The sequence below is a fragment of the Rhinopithecus roxellana genome, chromosome 17, assembly GCF_007565055.1.
Source record: "Rhinopithecus roxellana isolate Shanxi Qingling chromosome 17, ASM756505v1, whole genome shotgun sequence".
Taxonomy (NCBI): Eukaryota; Metazoa; Chordata; class Mammalia; order Primates; family Cercopithecidae; genus Rhinopithecus; species Rhinopithecus roxellana.
In genome coordinates this window covers 12,032,867-12,050,382 of record NC_044565.1, presented here as the reverse complement: position 1 = coordinate 12,050,382, position 17,516 = coordinate 12,032,867, and the positions used below count along the sequence as shown (strand labels likewise).

The window sequence follows — 17,516 nt, the reverse complement described above, 5'->3', positions numbered from 1 at the left end:
GAGCAGTAGTTTACCAGCCCGTGCTCTAGAGTGATAATTCTGGTGGGTGACTCTGTGAATGCTGCATTGGAGGATGGGGAAAGAATGGAGGTAGGGAGCCAGTTAGGAGCTATTGCTTTAATTCAGGGAACTTAAGGAAGGGACGATGGGGAGAAATGGTTTGTGGTGTGCTCCAAAGTAAAAATGACAGGACTGCAGACCAATTTGATGAGAACATGTCTAGTTGTTTCTTTTATGCTCAGTGGACTGATTCTTCCAGAGAAGGAAAAAAAAATCTTGGGTATTCTGGGTGTGTGACTCAGAATCATGCGCACATCTGGGAGGTCACCTGCTGGTCACTAGACATTGTGCTTGGTGCATTACATAGATTATCTCCTTGTTAAGCATAATTCTTAAGAATTCTTTATAATGTAAGTTGTATTTCCTATTTCAAACTGAAGTTTGAAAATTGCAAGTCATTCGCCTAAAGCCATATAGCTGGTAAATGGAGCTAAGATTTAACCCAGGTTGGGTGTCAAAGCCTGTACCATTCCTGAGATGCAGAATCTTTTCCCCTCACCCAGTGGGTGGCAAGAAGCCCCATCCATGAGCCTGTGCAGCTCCCTTCTTTTCCCTCTGTTCCTTCTAAGACCCATCCAGCAAGGAGGACAAGGGAATGCACGTAGGGAAGACAAATACCAAAGTCGACTGCCAGTGTTAATCTGTTTTAACTGCCAACCTGTATGCATTTCCTAGGGTTCCTATAATAAAATATCACAAAGTGGGTGGCTTAGAATAATAGAAATGTATCGTCCCATGGTTCTGGAGGCCAGAAGGCCAAAATCAAGATGTCAGCAGGGCCATGCCTTCTCTGAAGGCTCTAGGGAAAGATCTGTCTGAGGCTTCTCCCATGGTTTCTGGTAGCCTTAAGTATTTTTTTGCGTATTGATGGCTGTCTTCCGTGTCTTTTCACATCATCTTTGCTGTTTGTGTGTCTGTGATCAAATTTCCTTTTTGTAAGAACACCAGTTATATTGGGTTGAGACCTGCCTTAATGCCTTTGTCTTAATTTGATTAAATCTGTAAAGACCCTATTTCCAAATAAGGACACATTTTGAGGTGTTGGAAGTTAGGAGTTCCCTATATTTTTAGGGGGAAAGACACAATTCAACCCCTAACATGACCCTTTCCCAAGAAGAATTCAGGAGCTTCCTCTGACCAAGGTCCCTGAGTGGATCTCAATCCAGTTCCTTCTCCAAGGTATCTTCATCTGTGGTCAGTTTTTCCATCCACTTCCTGTATACACTGCTTGGCACATGAAGATTTTGTCTATATTTACATATACTTTTATTACTACATTTCAGATTTTCTTAGCCTGTGTATTTGACAGTGTTCTCTCATCTTCACTCACTGCATTTCTCCCCCCCAGCCTCTTCTTTCCCTACTTAGCACTTTGCTCGTTCATTCATTAGTTCATATAACAATAAATGCTACGTTCCTGTTGCATTCTGGGGACTATGCTAAGCTCCAAGGACATAAAGGTGAAAAGATGAAAAAAGTAGTTCCTGCTCTTGGCGAATGCTTATGGGAGGCCACACAAGCAAATAGTGTGGAGAAATTGAATAGGGAAGTGTGAGTGTAGCTTCCCAGCTTAGCATCCTCAGTGGCTCCCTACTGCTGCTAGGAGAGAGTCTGAGCTGCCTTGCAGAACACACCAGGCCTCCCATGACCTGGCCCCAGCTCCCTCAACAGTTTCCTCTCTCACTTTCCCTTACTTTCACTTTGTGCCTCACTCATTTTCGTCCACTTGCTCTTCCCCAGCTATACAATTCTCTCTCTCAAATTATGTCTTTCTCCAGGAATGCTCTTTGAGGTGAGAGGTGCTCCTCCTCCCCCATTCTCAGCTATTATCTGCTTGATTACCTCCTGCTTCTTCTTTGAGACTGACCTCTAGGGGTACCTCTTCCAGGAAGCTATGACCCCTTCCTCTGCCATCCTTGTAGCTCCTTGGGCTTCTCCTTGGTAACAACCTCTCCTCCCCCTCGGAGACACTGACTGAGGCTTATTCATCTTTGTAACTGCAGTGTCCAATCAAATGCCTGTATAAATAGGAGCTTCATCAATTAATGAGTGAATGAATGATTTCTGTGTCCTGTGGTTTGCTTCTGCCCTCCAGGCTGCACCTTCCCTTTAACCTCCTTCCCCGGAATCACATGTCTGGTCACCACTTTTTCTCTACCACAAGTCCAGAAACCTCACTGCTCAAGGCCTCCTTTCCGTTGTGCTGACACCTCAGTTATGCTGGCCCTAATGATCAGTGGCTACACTTGGCTCCCCACTGACCATCATCTCTTTGATCTGCCCTGCTTCCCACAGAGAAGCCTTCTTATTTGCCTATAGGAAGATGGTTCTCATCGAGAAAGCAAAACTTCCTCTACGACCTTCTCTGTTTCTCCAGTCCCAAAGTTTCCCCTCTCCCAATTCCAGGAGCAAGGGACATACTATTTCTGCTTCATTGATTAATTCAAAAAGCATTTTTTTTCATTCTTAAGCTTGTATCTGGAGTTGTGGTTGAATTACCTTCACCCTTTTCTACTTCTGCTTTTCTAACCAAAAAGATCTGTTTCTTACGTCTTTTCCTGCTTCGTATTTTGGATTTTTCCTATATATTAAATGTTACAGTGATTTTTGGAAACTTTTCAGCATTAAAACTCTTCAGTGAAATCTTATGTAGAATATCAATGAGTATAACAGAGCAAACCAACATTTTGTTATTTATATCAGTTTGATAAACTTAGTTTTTAACATACAGTTAATGAAAGCAATGAGAATGTTATGAGAATTTGAAATTGAGGTTTTGGGATGAAAATTGCAGCCTCATGACATTCTCACTATCAAGTACACCCCTGTATTTTATATTGGTTGTACAACATGCAACAACTGGATATTGGAAATTATAGCACTTTTAAATAGGATACCTTACAGATTCAGGCTATTCTGATTTCAATGATCTAGAAACATGAAAAAATAGGAATTGGTTTTAATGTTGACTCACTAACACTATGTAACAATTGTTTAATTATAAGAGGTCTAATGCAAAGGAACAGATTCTTTCACTTAGATTCACCAATTTATATCTTTGGCAGAAAATTCTTCCCAAAATTATGTCATATCATCATGAGAGGTTAATTATGTTATTAATTTTTTTTCAGAAACTCCAGTGTTTGTTTCTCTGTAGTAATCACTTAAAGCCTTTAACACAGCAAAACATGTTTAATCTGGCATTTTGAGCTCAAACTTCAGTTGTCAGTTTCATCATTGACACTATCGGCCACAAGAGAAGCAGTCATAGAATGGCCCTACATTGCTGTTGGTCTTGTTCAGATTTTTTAATGTCTGCCAATCAGTCTAAGATCAGTCTAAGATCAAAATAAGCATGCTACTGGTAATACTAACAACACTAATAATAATGCTACTGGTAATACTCACCATGGTACAACATGTTATGTGGTCACATATTACTGTATAGTTTAGTATTATGTCTTTATAAGAGTATACATTCCAAGGAAGTCCCTGAGTCCTTCCTGGCCTTTAATCGAGCATGGCGTTAGGGGGCCAGGGTGATGGTAGTATACTTGCTCATACAATTTTACAGCATCAGAATACTTGCATGGATCTAAACTGTTGAAAGATCTTCTTGGAACTACAGCTCTCCCAATTAATGACACATCTACATGTGTTCAAACATATTCATGGTTTTGGCAGAAGAACCTTTATTCTGAAGCGGGCATGAGTGTATTATAGCCTGTGGCTCATGTGAACCACTGGGGTCTATGATAGTTCACATTTGGTATCACACACTTGTCTATGTTTACCATTTTAAAAATATTTTTTAAATATAGTTTGAATCAAACATTTCTAGAACCCTTGAAATGAATAAGTTGACCTCCGTTGTATTAGAATAAGGTGTAAGAAAATTGTGGTCTCAGGTGGGACCTTTATCAGGGCTGGCTTGGGAAGACCTCCCTGTTTTGATCAGGTAAACATCTGCCCAGGTCAGGGCTTTCATCTCTGGGGAGCTCAGCAGTTTGTCTGTGCTGAATTAAATTGAATTGACACAGGGTAAGTCCTATGTGGTTGTAGGACTAGTTCCCCCTGGTGAGGAATGATTAGGAAGGTCTCAGGTAGAAGCCGCCCACTTCCCCAAGAAGCCACACAGGTCCCACCCAGGGAGGCTGGCACACTTACCACTCAGAACTTCTCTCCCCTCCAGCTCCTTGCGGGGTGGGGCAGGGGTGCTGCTCTGGGCTTCCAGACTTCCAGGTCAAGGTTTTTGTTTTGTTTTGTTTTGTTTTCCCACTCACTTCCTGCTGACTTCCTCAGGGTCCCTGTGCTTGTTCTCTGGTTTTAATAATTGTAATGACCTTAGAAGTCACTTTTGGGACTGGGAAGCCAACACAGAAACAAATCAGATGACCAGGAATGCTCCTTGTTCCCATTTGTGTGTTCCTTGGTCAGGCCTTACTTCTGCGAGTTCTCCACATCTGTAGATACCTCCAGTGTACTGGGCTTGGGAGGCCCCACTGATTAGGAATAGAATGTGGCAAGTGATTGCCTTTTAAAATACCCTGAATTAAGGATCCACAAGTCTGTCAGCATGGTCTTCCCTATTTGCAATTCTAGAGAAAAAAGCCATACAGGATTCGGTCAGAATTATTCAAGTGCATGTATTGTGGTTGACCAACAGGGCTGAAATTCTTTGTATGCCCAATGTGGTATGGATGTTGTGATTGACTTCCATTCTGTACAGCCATTTCCTGCCAGTCTCTGTGATTTTTTTATTTTCCAGTGGACACTTGCAGGCTAGTGTTCCCTGTGGTTCCAGGGATGGGCACTTTCCCTTCACATTTGATATTTTTTCTCAGGATTGCCTTGTCTAGCTTCATACTTCTGCAGATGACTCCCAAGCACTTTTAACTATTACCCTGAAGTCACAATATGATTCCAACCTACCTTTCCAAAATTATTCCCCCAAACTTTGTTATATTTCCTATAAACCAGCCAAACTCAAAGTTCTTGGGTATCCCTACGTCTTCTCCATGAAGGGTGAATCTGATGTAAGGCTCTTATTTTCAAAGAGCTTATCACCCAATGGAAATATATGAAAAGCACATACTTTTACTCAATGCGAAAGAGTGGCACACAGGGTTGCAGGAGTCCAAAAGAGGGAGTGATTATGCATGCAGGAGAGGATCAGAGAATGTTCTTGCAGGAGGTGATGTGACATGAACTTTGAAGGGTGGGTAAGACTCGGAAATGCAGTGATGCAGGAAAACACATGCCAAGCAGAGCAAAACCCAGAAGTAGAACCAAGTGGGAAATGAACGGAGAAGAGAGTGGTTCTGTTTGCCTGATGTTGGGCTGTGATGGAAAGGTAGGTTGGTAAGAACTCATGAAGCGCTTTGATTTACAGTCTCACATTTGAATTTCACTCAAGGCAGTGTGGATCCTTTGGCAGTTTTGGAACAGATGAGTGGCATTGTTAGAACACTGTTTCCAAATGCTCAACCTAGCACCATGTATTAGTCCGTTTTCACACTGCTGATAAAGACATACTAGAGACTGGGCAATTTACAAAAGGAAGAGGTTCATTGGACTTACAGTTCCACGTAGCTGGGGAGGCCTCACAGTCATGGCAGAAGGCAAGGAAGAGCAAGTCACATCTTACGTGGATGGCAGCAGGCAAAGAGTGGGCTTGTGCAGAGAAACTCCCATTTTTAAAACCATCAGATCTCGTGAGACCCATTCACTATTGCAAGAATAGCATGGGAAAGACCCACCCCCATGATTCAATCATCTCCCACCGGGTCCCTCCCATAACACATGGGGATTATGGGAATTAAAGATGAGATTTGGGTGGGGACACAGAGCCGAATCATATCACAACCCTATATGAGATTGGGGTGGAGGGGGGAAGAAAGGAGAGAAATTTCTGAATTAGGGGAGTGACAGTGGGGATGGAGGGTTAGAAAGGATAGGAGGTAGGATTTTCAGGGCAAGGGAGAGGAAGGGTCCAGGATGATCCTCAGGTTTGAGCCTGTGTGACTGGAAACCTCAGGATACTATGAACACTGTACAGAAAAGAGGAGGCAGGTGAGCTGGGGGAATGAATTTAGAACATGTTGAGCTGGAGGGATCTCTGGGAAGCGCAAGTGGAGACTCCTCCCCCAATAACCTCAGTGTTCTGGACTCCAGGTCAGCACAGTCTAGCTTCCTCCTCCACTCCTCCTAGCTAGGACCAGCCCACCTTGATGCCCAGACTTATCTAACTTGAGGCAGTAAATAACTCAGCAGGTCTCCCTGACCCCTGTGAGGGCATAGAGATTAGGGCATCAATTCTATGGACTGATCATGAGAACCTCCCTGCCTATCTCCATCTCCTATGTCTTACCTCACAGGACTAGCTTTTGATTGTCTCTGAAAATTAGTGGTCCCTTTCTGAGGTTCCAACTCGTATAGTCCCTCTTGGGATAGAAGCCTCTCCCCCTAGGCTGGTGTTAGGGCCCTAATATTTACGAACAGAACCTAGAGTCTGAAAACCGGTCTTTAAAAATAACTTCTGAGTTTTCTATCTGTTCCATCAGCCAAGGGGACATTTTGTGGCTGCCGGTTGTTGACAGTTTTAAAACCCTGCAGGTTGGCTTAACTCTACTGTATGCAAGGCCCAGTCCATCCCCATGCCTGTGTTGTCCTCAGGGAGGGGTCCTGGCCCTCTCTGCACTTCCAGATGCTACCTCACGTTCAACATCACACCATGCCAGTGACTCCCAGGAAGTATGAGATGTCCATCAGGTACACAACACACTCTGCATCTTGTACTCACTTGGGACCTTTGATGAAAGCGTCTTGCATGCTGCTTCCCAGGTTTTGGACAATCCTGTGGATTCTCACCTTTCTGTCCCTACCTTGGTTGTAGGGAACCATGAATAGACACCCGCCTTTATGTTACACTGGAGTTCTCTGGACTGCAGGTGTTGGTGTCTTCTGTTTTTACTGCTAGCTGCGTCTTGATTCTTACAGTGCCATCATCTGATTCCATGGGAGCTTCCTTTGTATTTATAGTTTGGGGACTGCAGAAATAAACCAAAGTTGGAGAGAGTCTTGGAGCATCCACAGCCTCCATGACTGACTTAAACATCTTCAATCACTTTCTTCTCATTCTGAAGACTTCACATAATTAAAACCATGCCCAGCCAAACGCTAAATAAATTTTGCACATGCTGCTTGAATTACTGTGCAAGCTTACCCCAGTGTGGCTTTCTCTGAGATTAATATTTCATGAAAACTATTCCTCTGGGTAGGCTGAATCCAGCAGCTGTGGAAACTCAACATTTGCTTTATACAATGAAACTTTAGGACAGGCCTGCTTTTCACATTTCTCAGATGTGCTGCTCATTTGGAAAAAATAAGTACTCTTGGCAAAGTCTACATGGCATGAGCCCCAGCTTGTTCTTCCGTCTATTCAGATATGAAATGATGAGAAAATGTGGCTCTAAATGTCATCATGCGACATTGGCACTGAAAAATAATAATTGCCATTTCTTGAGCACCTATTACTCTGTGCCAGGTATCTTACAAGCCCTGCATCCTCACAAACACCCTGTGAGTGGGTCACACCTAGGTGTGTCTATCTTCTGATTCCTGCTCTGCCCTTGATAGCAGGGGCTGACCTGGAAGGCTGCCTTCCCCAGGCTCCATATCTATGGCTTCCTGCTAGAGGAAAGTTCTCTACCCTTGGAAGTTTGCAAGGTAGTGAAAAGAGGAAACCAGATAATTTCTTCCCTCTCTCCCATCTTAAATCATCCTTGCCAGCAGTGTTTGCATCTCCTCTATGGCTCCAGCTCCCACTATTTGTGTCCTCCATGGTTCCTAATTCTTCCTGGTGACTCTGGCTCCTGGGCTCTGGCAACATTGCCTCCTACCTTTATGCCTTCAATTACACACTGCCTACTATTGCTAATATCTGATTACTTCATGACCCCATCCCAAGACCTTACTCCAACTAATTTCATCATTTTAAAGTCAGACAAACTTAATTTTTTTATTTTTTATTTTTTTAAATTGTTTAATTTTTTACTTTTCACATTTTGCCTGATCCTTAGTAAGTATGCAAGGTTTTATGAACTTAAGAAGATCTTTATACTCTTGACTGTTATCTATCGCAATAATCTTCAGATCTCAGCTTTTCTATCACCTGTAACCTATATTTCTGTCTTCACCACTGCCACCAATTCCCTGCATTAATTTCCTTCTGTTGGAAATACTGAAGCAGTGTCTATTTCTTTACTTAGATGCTGATTGATGGATTGAAGTGTGAATCATTAGCCTTGTTTTAAAGATGACGAAATGGGAGGTCGGGGAGGTTAACTAACTTGTCTAGTCTTAAAAATAGGGCATGGTGGAGCTTGGGTTTAAACCCATGTGTGGTTAATCCTGAAGCTTGTGCATTTTCTTGTACGTCAGCCTGTGTTCTGTTTACTGGCAGCACACCAAGTTTAATTTCATGTGTATAATCCCTTCATATTCTGGAAAAAGAAAACTCTCATAATTTTCTTTAGGATTTCTCAAGATAAAACATTTTCTGTCCCTTCAGCTGTTGCTCATGAGAAAGAGGATATTTCCCCTAATATCCTGGTTGAACTTTTAGATCAATATTTCTCAAGATTTAATGACAGATTATGGTTCAGAAGGATGATTATGCGTTAAAATGTATTTTTAATTAGACATTTTTTGGAGATAATTTTAAATTTATACATAGTCACAAGAAATAATGCAGAGCTCCCATGTTCCATTTAACTAGTTTCCCCAATGATGACATCATGCAAAACTGTAGTACAATATCACAACCAGGATGTTGACATTGATAGAGTCAAGATACAGAACATTTGCATCATCACAAGGATTTCTCATGTTGCTATTTTTTAGCTACGATAACTTTCTTTCTCACCCCAGTCCTTCCTTAACCTCTGAAAACTACTAATTTATTCCCTATTCCTGTAATTTTGTCATTTCAAGAATATTGTATAAATGAAATCACACAATATGCAACCTTTTGGGATTGGGTTTTTAAATTCAGAATAATCCTCTGGAATTCATCCAGGTTGCCTTGTGTATCAACAGTTTGTTCTTTTTTTGTTGCTGAGTAGTATTACATGGTATAGAGGTACTACAGTTTGTTTAAACATTTACTCTTTGAATGACATATGAATTGTTTCCAGTTTTGGGCTATTGCAAATACAGCTACTATAAATATTCATGTACCCAATCCCAAAAGGTTGCATATTGTGATCTCATTTATACAACATGGCTGTCATTGACCAAAACTTCATTAATGTGGTGCAGGACTGTATTTCATTCTTTAAGCAACAGTAAATGGTGTTATATTTTTTAACTTTAGTGTTCACTATTAGTATATGAAAATACAGTTGATTTTTTATAAGTTTCTGTTGCCTGCAACCTTGCTGAACTCACTAGTTTTATTTTATTTTAAAATTTTTTACAGGGGATGGAGTCTCGCTCTGTCACCCAGGCTGGAGTGCAGTGGTGCGATCTTGGCTCCCAGTGGTGCAACCTCCGCCTCCCAGGTTTGAGCAGTTCTCCTGTCTCAGCCTCCAGAGGAACTGGGACTACAGGCACATGCCACCATGCCCAACTAACTTTCATATTTTTAGTAGAGACAGGGTTTCACCATATTAGTCAGGCTGGTCTCGAACTCCTGACCTTAGGTGATCCACCTGCCTCAGTCTCCCAAAGTGCTGGGATTACAGGTGTGAGCCACCATGCCCCACTGAACTCACTAGTTTTAAGAGATGTATTAGTCTGTTTTGCAGAAGGAACATCTGAGGCTGGCGTAATATAAAGAAAAGATGTTTATTTGGCTCATCATTCTGCAGACTGTACAAGCATAGCATCAGCATCTGCTTGGCTTCTGGTGAGGCCTCAGGAAGCTTTTACTCATAGCGGAAGACTAAGGGACAGCAGTCATGTTATATCGTAAGAAGGAGCAAGAGAGATGCTAGGCTATTTTAACAGTCAGCTCTTGCATAAACTAATAGAATGAGAACTCACTTATTACCACAAGAGCAACACCAAGCCATTTATGAGGGATCCATCTCCATGATCCAAACACCTCCCACCAGGTCCCACCTGCAACATTGGAGAACACATTTTAACATGAGATTTGGAAGGACAAATGTACAGGTCGTACCTGGAGGTTTTTTGAGTAGATTCCTTGGGATCTCTATAGACAGCCATATCACTTGCAAATAGGGACAGTTTTATTTCTTCCTTTCTCATCTGTGTGTCTTTTAGTTCCTTTTCTTGCCTCAATGTAATGGTTAGAACGTACAGTGCTATGTTGATTTAAGAGTGGGGAGGGTGGGTATCTTTACCTAATTTCTGATCTTGATGAGTAAACATTGAGTATCTCATCATGAAGTAGAATGTTAGCTATAGGTCTTTTGTAGATGCTCTTTATCAAGTTGAGGCAATTCCCCTCTATTCATATTTTTCTGAGAATTTTTTAAAAATCATGAATAGGTGTTGAATTTTTGAAAAAAATTTTCTGCATCAATTAACATGATTTTTCTTCTTTAGCCTGTTACTAATGGCAGATTACATCAGTTGATTTTTGAATAAGCCTTGCATTTTTGAAATAAGCCCCATATAGTCATGTCATAAAAAGTCACTACGAAAAAAATCCTTTTTATACGTTGCTGAATTCTATTTGCTAATATTGTGCTAAGGATTCTTTTATTGTATCTATGTTCCTGATGGTTTTGAGTTTTCTTTTTTTGCACTATCTTTATCTGGAGTTGGTATCTGTGTAATGCTAGCTTCATGAAATGCATTGGGAAATATCCGCCTCTTCTCTGATTTTCTGGAAGAGATTGTGTAGAAGTCATGTTAATTCTTCTTTAAACATTTGTTAGAATTTTCTAGTGAAACCATCTAGGCCTGAAGTATTTTTTGGGGGGGCATAAGTTTTAAAATTACAAATTCAATTATTTAATAGCTATGGGGATATTCAAATTATCTCTGTCATATTGGATGAGTTGTGGTACTTTGTGTTTTTCAAGGAACTGGTTCATTTTGTCTGAATTGTCAAACTTATGTGTGTAGGAGTTTTTCCTAGTATTTCCTTACTATTTTGTTATCTGCAGGGTCTGTTAGTGATATCTACTGTTTTGTTTTTGACATTGGTAATTTGTAACTTCTTTCTTTTTTGGTCAGTCTTGCTAAACGTTTGTCGATTTTATAGATTTTTTTTTTCAAAGGCACTCTGGTAATTTTCTTTGCTCTAAAGTCTATTTTATAAACTTAATACATATCAATTTAGACTTGTTTTCTTTTGGTTAATGGTTGCATAATATAATATTTTGATCCCTTTTCTTTAAACCTGACAATATTGTTTTTGTGTTTTGTTTTATTTTGGGGGGGGGGGGCTTTTTGCTTTGTTTTGTTTTTAAGACAAGGTCTTGCTCTGTTGCCAGGCTGGAGTGCAGTGGCATGCTCTCAGCTCATTGCAACCTCTGCCACCTGGGCTCAAGCCATCCTCCCCGCTCAGCCTCCTGAGTAGCTGGGACTACAGATATGCATTACCATGCCTGGCTAATTTTTGTATTTTTTGTAGAGATGGGGTTTCGCCATGTTGCCCAGGCTGGTCTCTAACTCCTGGGCTCAAGCAATCTGCCCGCCTTGGCTATAAAAAACCATGTCTCAACTATACACTGTGAGAAACTAACTTCATATATAACAATACTGGCAGTGGCTGGGTGTGGTGCCAGTAATCCTAGCACTGAGAAAATAATCAAAGAAAGGTTTTTTATAATTTCTTATAGTGTATAGTTGGGACATCGTTTTTAAAAACATTTTATTTCAATAGCTTTAGAGGTACAAGTATCTTTTGGTTACATGGATGAATCATACAGTGGTAAAGTCTAGGATTTTAGTGTATCCTTCACCTGAATAGCGTGTGTTGTACCCAATGGTAGGTTTTCATCTCTCACTCCCTCTATCCTTCCCCATCCTGAGTCTCCACTGTCTATTATACCACTGTATGCCTTTGTGTACCCATAGCTTAGTTTCTACTTGTAAGTGAGAACACATGGCATTTGGTTTTCCATTCTTGAGTTATTTCACTTAGGATAATGGCCTCCAGTTCTATCCAAGTTGCTGCAAAAGACATTATTTTATTCTTTGTATGGCATTCAACTGATGAATGAATTACATGCACACCACACTTTATTTATTCATTGGTTGGTGGTACTTAGGTTGATTCCATATCTTGCAATTGTGAATTGTGCTGCAGTAAACATATGTGTGCAAGTGTCTTTTTATATAATGATCTCTTTTCCTCTGGGTAGATACCCAGTAGTGGGATTGCTTCATCAAATGGTAGATCTACTTTTAGTTATTTGAGAAAACTCCATATGGTTTTCCATAGAGGTTGTTCTAATTTACCCTCCCATCAGCAGTGTATAAACAAGTGTCCTTTTTTTTTTTTTTTTTTTGCCATATCTATGCCATCTATTGCTTCTTGACTTTTTAATAATGGCCATTCTAGTGAGGATAAGTGACATCTCATTGTGAGTTTAATTTGCATTTCTCTGATGATAAGTGATGTTGAGCATTTTTTCATATATTTGTTGGCCATTTGTATACCCTCTTTTGAGAAATTTCTATTTATATCATTTGCCCACTTTTTAATGGGATTTTTTTTCTTGCTGATTTGTTTGACTTGGAGATTCTGGACTGATCTTTGACAAGGCACACAAAAACATAAACTAGGGAAAGGATACCCTATTCAGTGGATGGTGCTGGGAAAATTGGATAGTCACATGTAAAAGAATTAAACTGGATCCCTATCTCTCACCATATACAAAAATTAAGTCAAGATGGATTAAAGACTTAAATATAATATCTGAAACCATAAGAATGCTAGAAGAAAACCTAGGAAAACTCTTTTAGACATTGACTGAGGCAAAGAATCTGTGACTAAGACCCCAAAAGCAGATGCAACAGAAGCAAAAGAAATAAATGGGACCCAATTAAACTAAAAAGCTTCCGCAGAGCAAAAGAAGTGTTAACAGAGTAACAATCAACTTACAGAATGAGAGAAAATATTTGCAAACTATGCATCCGACAGAGGGTCATTTTTAAAATCCACTTTGCCAATAGCTATCTTTAATTGGTGTGTTCAGATTATTTACACTTAATGTCAGTATTGAGATGTTAGGGCTGACGTCTGCCATTTTGTCTTTTGTCTTCTGTTTTTTGTTTGTTTGTTTCTCTGTTTTCTTTTTTTTAGTTACTTGAACATTGTTTTAGAATCCCATTTTGATTTGTTTGTAGTGTTTTTAAATGTATTTCTTCATACAGTTTTTCTAGTGGTTGTTATATATATATATGGCTATTTACCGTCTGCTGGTGCCATTTCACCAGTTTGAGTGAAACATAAAAACCTTATCCTGCTTTGCTTCCCTTTGCCCTACTCCAAAGTGTGCCTTAAATATTTCCTTTACATACATTACTTTTTCATTTTAACTTAATTTTATTTTATTTTTCAGACAAGGTCTCTCTCTGCTGCCCAAACTGGAGTGCAGTGGCACAATCATAGCTCACTGCAGGCTCGAATTCCTGGGCTTAAGCAATCTTACTGCCTCGGAGTAGCTGAGACTGTAGGCATTTGCCACCATGCCCTGCTAAGTGTTTTTTTAAATTATTGGGAGGCCGAGGCGGGCGGATCACGAGATCAGGAGATGGAGACCATCGTGGCTAACACGGTGAAACCCTGTCTCTGCTAAAAATACAAAAAAATTAGCCAGGCGTGGTGGCGAGCGCCTATAGTCCCAGCTACTCGGGAGGCTGAGGCAGGAGAATGGCGTGAACCCGGGAGGCGGAGCTTGCAGTGAGCCGAGATCGCCCCACTGCACTCAAGCCTGGGCGACAGAGTGAGACTCCCGTCTCAAAAATAAATAAAATAAAATAAAATAATAATTATTGTTTTTTTAGAGATTGGGGTCTCACAATTTTGCCCAGGCTGGTCGAAATTCCTGGTATCAAGTGACCCTCCTGCCTCTGCCTCCCGAATCGCTGGGATTACAGGTGTAAGTAACTGTGCCTGGTCTTCTTTACATACATTCAGAACTGCATCAGAAAGTGTTAACATTTTTGCTTCAACTGTTAAATGCAATTTAGAAAACTCATGAGGAAAAAGAAAGCCTACCGTATTTACCTATATTTGTGCTTTCTTCTTGATATTTCATGATATCTTTTAAAAATTCTTTCTGTTTAGAGGACTTTAGTAATTCTTTTTGGGTAGGTCTGCTGGTGACAAATTCTCTTAGTTTTCCTTCATTGGAGAATGTCTGGTTTCCCCTACATCTTGAAGGGGAGTTTTGCTGGGTATTGATTCTGGATTCACAGTTCATTTCTTTCAGCCCCTGAAATATATATTGTGCTACTTACTGCCTTTTGACTTACATGGTTTCCAATGAGAAACCCTCTGTGTTCTGAATTGTTTTTTCCCTGTAGCTAAGACGTCATTTTTCTCAGGCAGCTTTCAATTTTTTTTTTGTCTTTGGTTTTCTTTCTTTCTTCTTCTTCTTCTTTTTTTTTTTTTTTTAACAGGGCCTCACTCTGTGTCACTCAGGCTGTAGTGCAGTGGGGCAATCTCGGTTTACTGCAGTCTCGACCTCCTAGGCTCAAGTGATCCTCCCACCTCAGCCTCCTGAGTAGCTGGGACGCACAGGTGTATGCCACCATACCCAGCTAATTTTTGTATTTTTAATAAAGATGGGGTTTTGCCATATTACGTAGACTGGTCTGAAACACCTGAGCTCAAGTAACCTGCCCACCCTGGCTTCCTAAAGTGCTGGGATCACAGGCTTGAGCCACCACACCCAACCTCTTTAGTCTTTAGTTTTCGAAAGTTAAATTACAGTGTATCTTCACATGGATTTCTTTGGATTTATTCCACTTGAGATTTGCTCAGCTTCTTGAATCCATAAGTTTATGTTTCTTGACAAATTTGGATTTTTAAAAGTCATTATTTCTTTGATTACTTTCTCAATTCCTCTTCATCCTTCTTGCATTCTGGAGCTCCAATGACACAAATGTTAGACCTTTTGTAATAATCTCACAGGTCCCTAAGACTCTGTTCATTTTTTTTTCCAGTCTGTTTTCTCTCTGTAGTTCAACTAAGTAATTTCTATTATTCTGTCTTTCAGATCACCCATTGTTTCCTCTGCCTCCTCCGTTTACCATCGAGCCCATTTATTTATTTTGAGCTTTTTATTTTGGTTATTGTATTTTTTTAGTGTGTGGAATGTACTTAATAAATGTTGGCTTTTATTATTGTTGTTAATAAAAATAAACATGACCTTTTCTTTTAATTACCAGACCTACAATACCAAGTTTTACTCACATAAACACTGGCTGTGTTACAAGTATCTCCTTATTCAGTTCCTTTATTTCTTTAGTTCTTTTCATATGGCAGGTGTCCTATCCTTTCTTTATTTAAACATTTTTTTTATTTCAATAGTTTTTGGGAACAGGTGCTGTTTAATTACACAGATAAGCTCTTTTTTTTTTTTTTTTTTTTTTTTTTTTTTGAGACGGAGTCTCGCTCTGTCGGCCAGACAGGAGTGCAGCTGCCTGATCTTGGCTCACTGCAAGCTCCGCCTCCTGGGTTCACGCCATTCTCCTGCCTCAGCCTCCCGAGTAGCTGGGACTACAGGCGCCTGCCACCACGCCCGGCTAATTTTTTTGTATTTTTAGTAGAGACGGGGTTTCACCGTGTTAGCCAGGATGGTCGCGATCTTGTGACCTCCTGATCTGCCCACCTCGGCCTCCCAAAGTGCTGGGATTACAGGCGTGAGCTACCATGTGCGGCCATTACATGGATAAGTTTTAGTTTTTTAATGGTGATTTCTGAGATTTTGGTGAAAGTATCACCCAAGCAGTGTACACTGTACCCAGTGTATAGTCTTTTACCCCTTACCCTCCTCCCAGCCTTCCCCGAAGTCCCCAAACTGCACTGTATTATTCTTATGCCTTTGCATCCTCATAAGCTTAGCTCCCACTTAAAAGTGAGAACATACAATGTGTGGTTTTCTATTCCTGAGTTACTTCACTTAGAATAATGGTCTCCAACTCGATCCAGGTTGCTAAGAATGTCATCATTTCTTTATGGCTGAATAGTATTCCATCATATATGGAATACTATTTATGTATTTTTATATATATAGTTTATATATATATATATATATAACTACATATTCTTTATCCACTCGTTGATTGATGAGCATTTGGGCTGGTTCCATATTTTTGCAGTTATGAATTGTGCTGCTACAAACATTCATGTGCAAGTGTCTTTTCCATATAATGACTTATTTTCCACTGGGTGGATACTCAGTAGTGAGATTGCTGGATCAAATGGCAGATCTGCTTTTCATTCTTTAAGGAATCTCTGTACTGTCGTATAGTGGTTGTACAGGTTTACATTCCCACCAGTAGTGTATAAATATTCTCTTTTCACCACATCCATGCCGACATCTATTAGTTTTTGATTTTTAAATTATGGCTATTCTTGCAGGAGTAAGGTGAATATTCCTTGTTTAGGTATATTCCTAAGTACTTTATTTTTGTTTTTGCAGCTATTGTAAAGTTGGTTGAGTTCTTGATTTGATTCTCAGCTTAGTCACTGTTGTTGTATAGCAGTGTTATTGATGTGTATACATTGATTTTGTATCCTGAAACCTTACTGAATTCATTTATCAGTTCTAGGATCTTTTTGGATGAGTCCTGAGGGTTTTCCAGGTATATGATAATATCATCATCAAACAGTGACCATTTGACTTCCTCTTTACCAATTTGAATGACCTTTATTTCTTTCTCTTGTCTGATTGCTCTGACTAGGACTTCCAGTACTATGCTTAATTGAAGTGGTGAAAGCGGGCATTTTTGTCTTGTTTCAGTTCTTGGGGGAATGCTTTCAACTTTTCCCCATTCAGTATAATATTGGCTGTGGATTTGTCATAGATGGCTTTTATTACCTTAAGGTATGTCCCTACCATGCTGATTTTCCTCAGGGTTTTAATCATAAAGGGATGCTAGATTTTGTCAGATGTCAGATTTTTTTTCTGTGTCTATTGAGATGATCATACAATTTCTGTTTTTAATTCTGTTTATGTGGTGCTTCACATTTATTGACCTGTGTATGTTAAACTATCCCTGCATCCCTGGTATAAAACTCACTTGATCATGGTGTATTATTATTATTATTTTTGCTATGCTGTTGGATTCAGTTAGCTAGTATTTTGTTGAGGGTTTTTGCATCTGTGTTCTTCAGGCATATTGGTCTGTAGTTTTCTATTTTGTTATGCCTTTTCCTGGTTTTGGTATTAGGCTGATAGTGGCTTCATAGAATGATTTCAGAAGGATTCTCTTTCTCTATCTTTTGGAATAGTTTTAGC

General features: G+C 40.0%; 1 protein-coding gene across 3 annotated transcripts in view; it reads left to right on the top strand.

Annotated features, from left to right (window-relative positions):
- Nucleotides 1-17,516, top strand: part of EVA1A (eva-1 homolog A, regulator of programmed cell death) — a 184,210-nt gene that overhangs the window by 122,006 nt on the left and 44,688 nt on the right. Inside the window, exon 1 of one of the 3 annotated variants that reach the window (XM_030921138.1) lies at nt 14,125-14,147. The exons of the other annotated variants lie outside the window; for them this stretch is intronic. The gene's annotated coding sequence lies outside the window, so the exon portion shown is untranslated. Of the gene's footprint in view, nt 1-14,124; nt 14,148-17,516 lie in introns of those variants that run through there. 3 annotated transcript variants of the gene reach the window in all.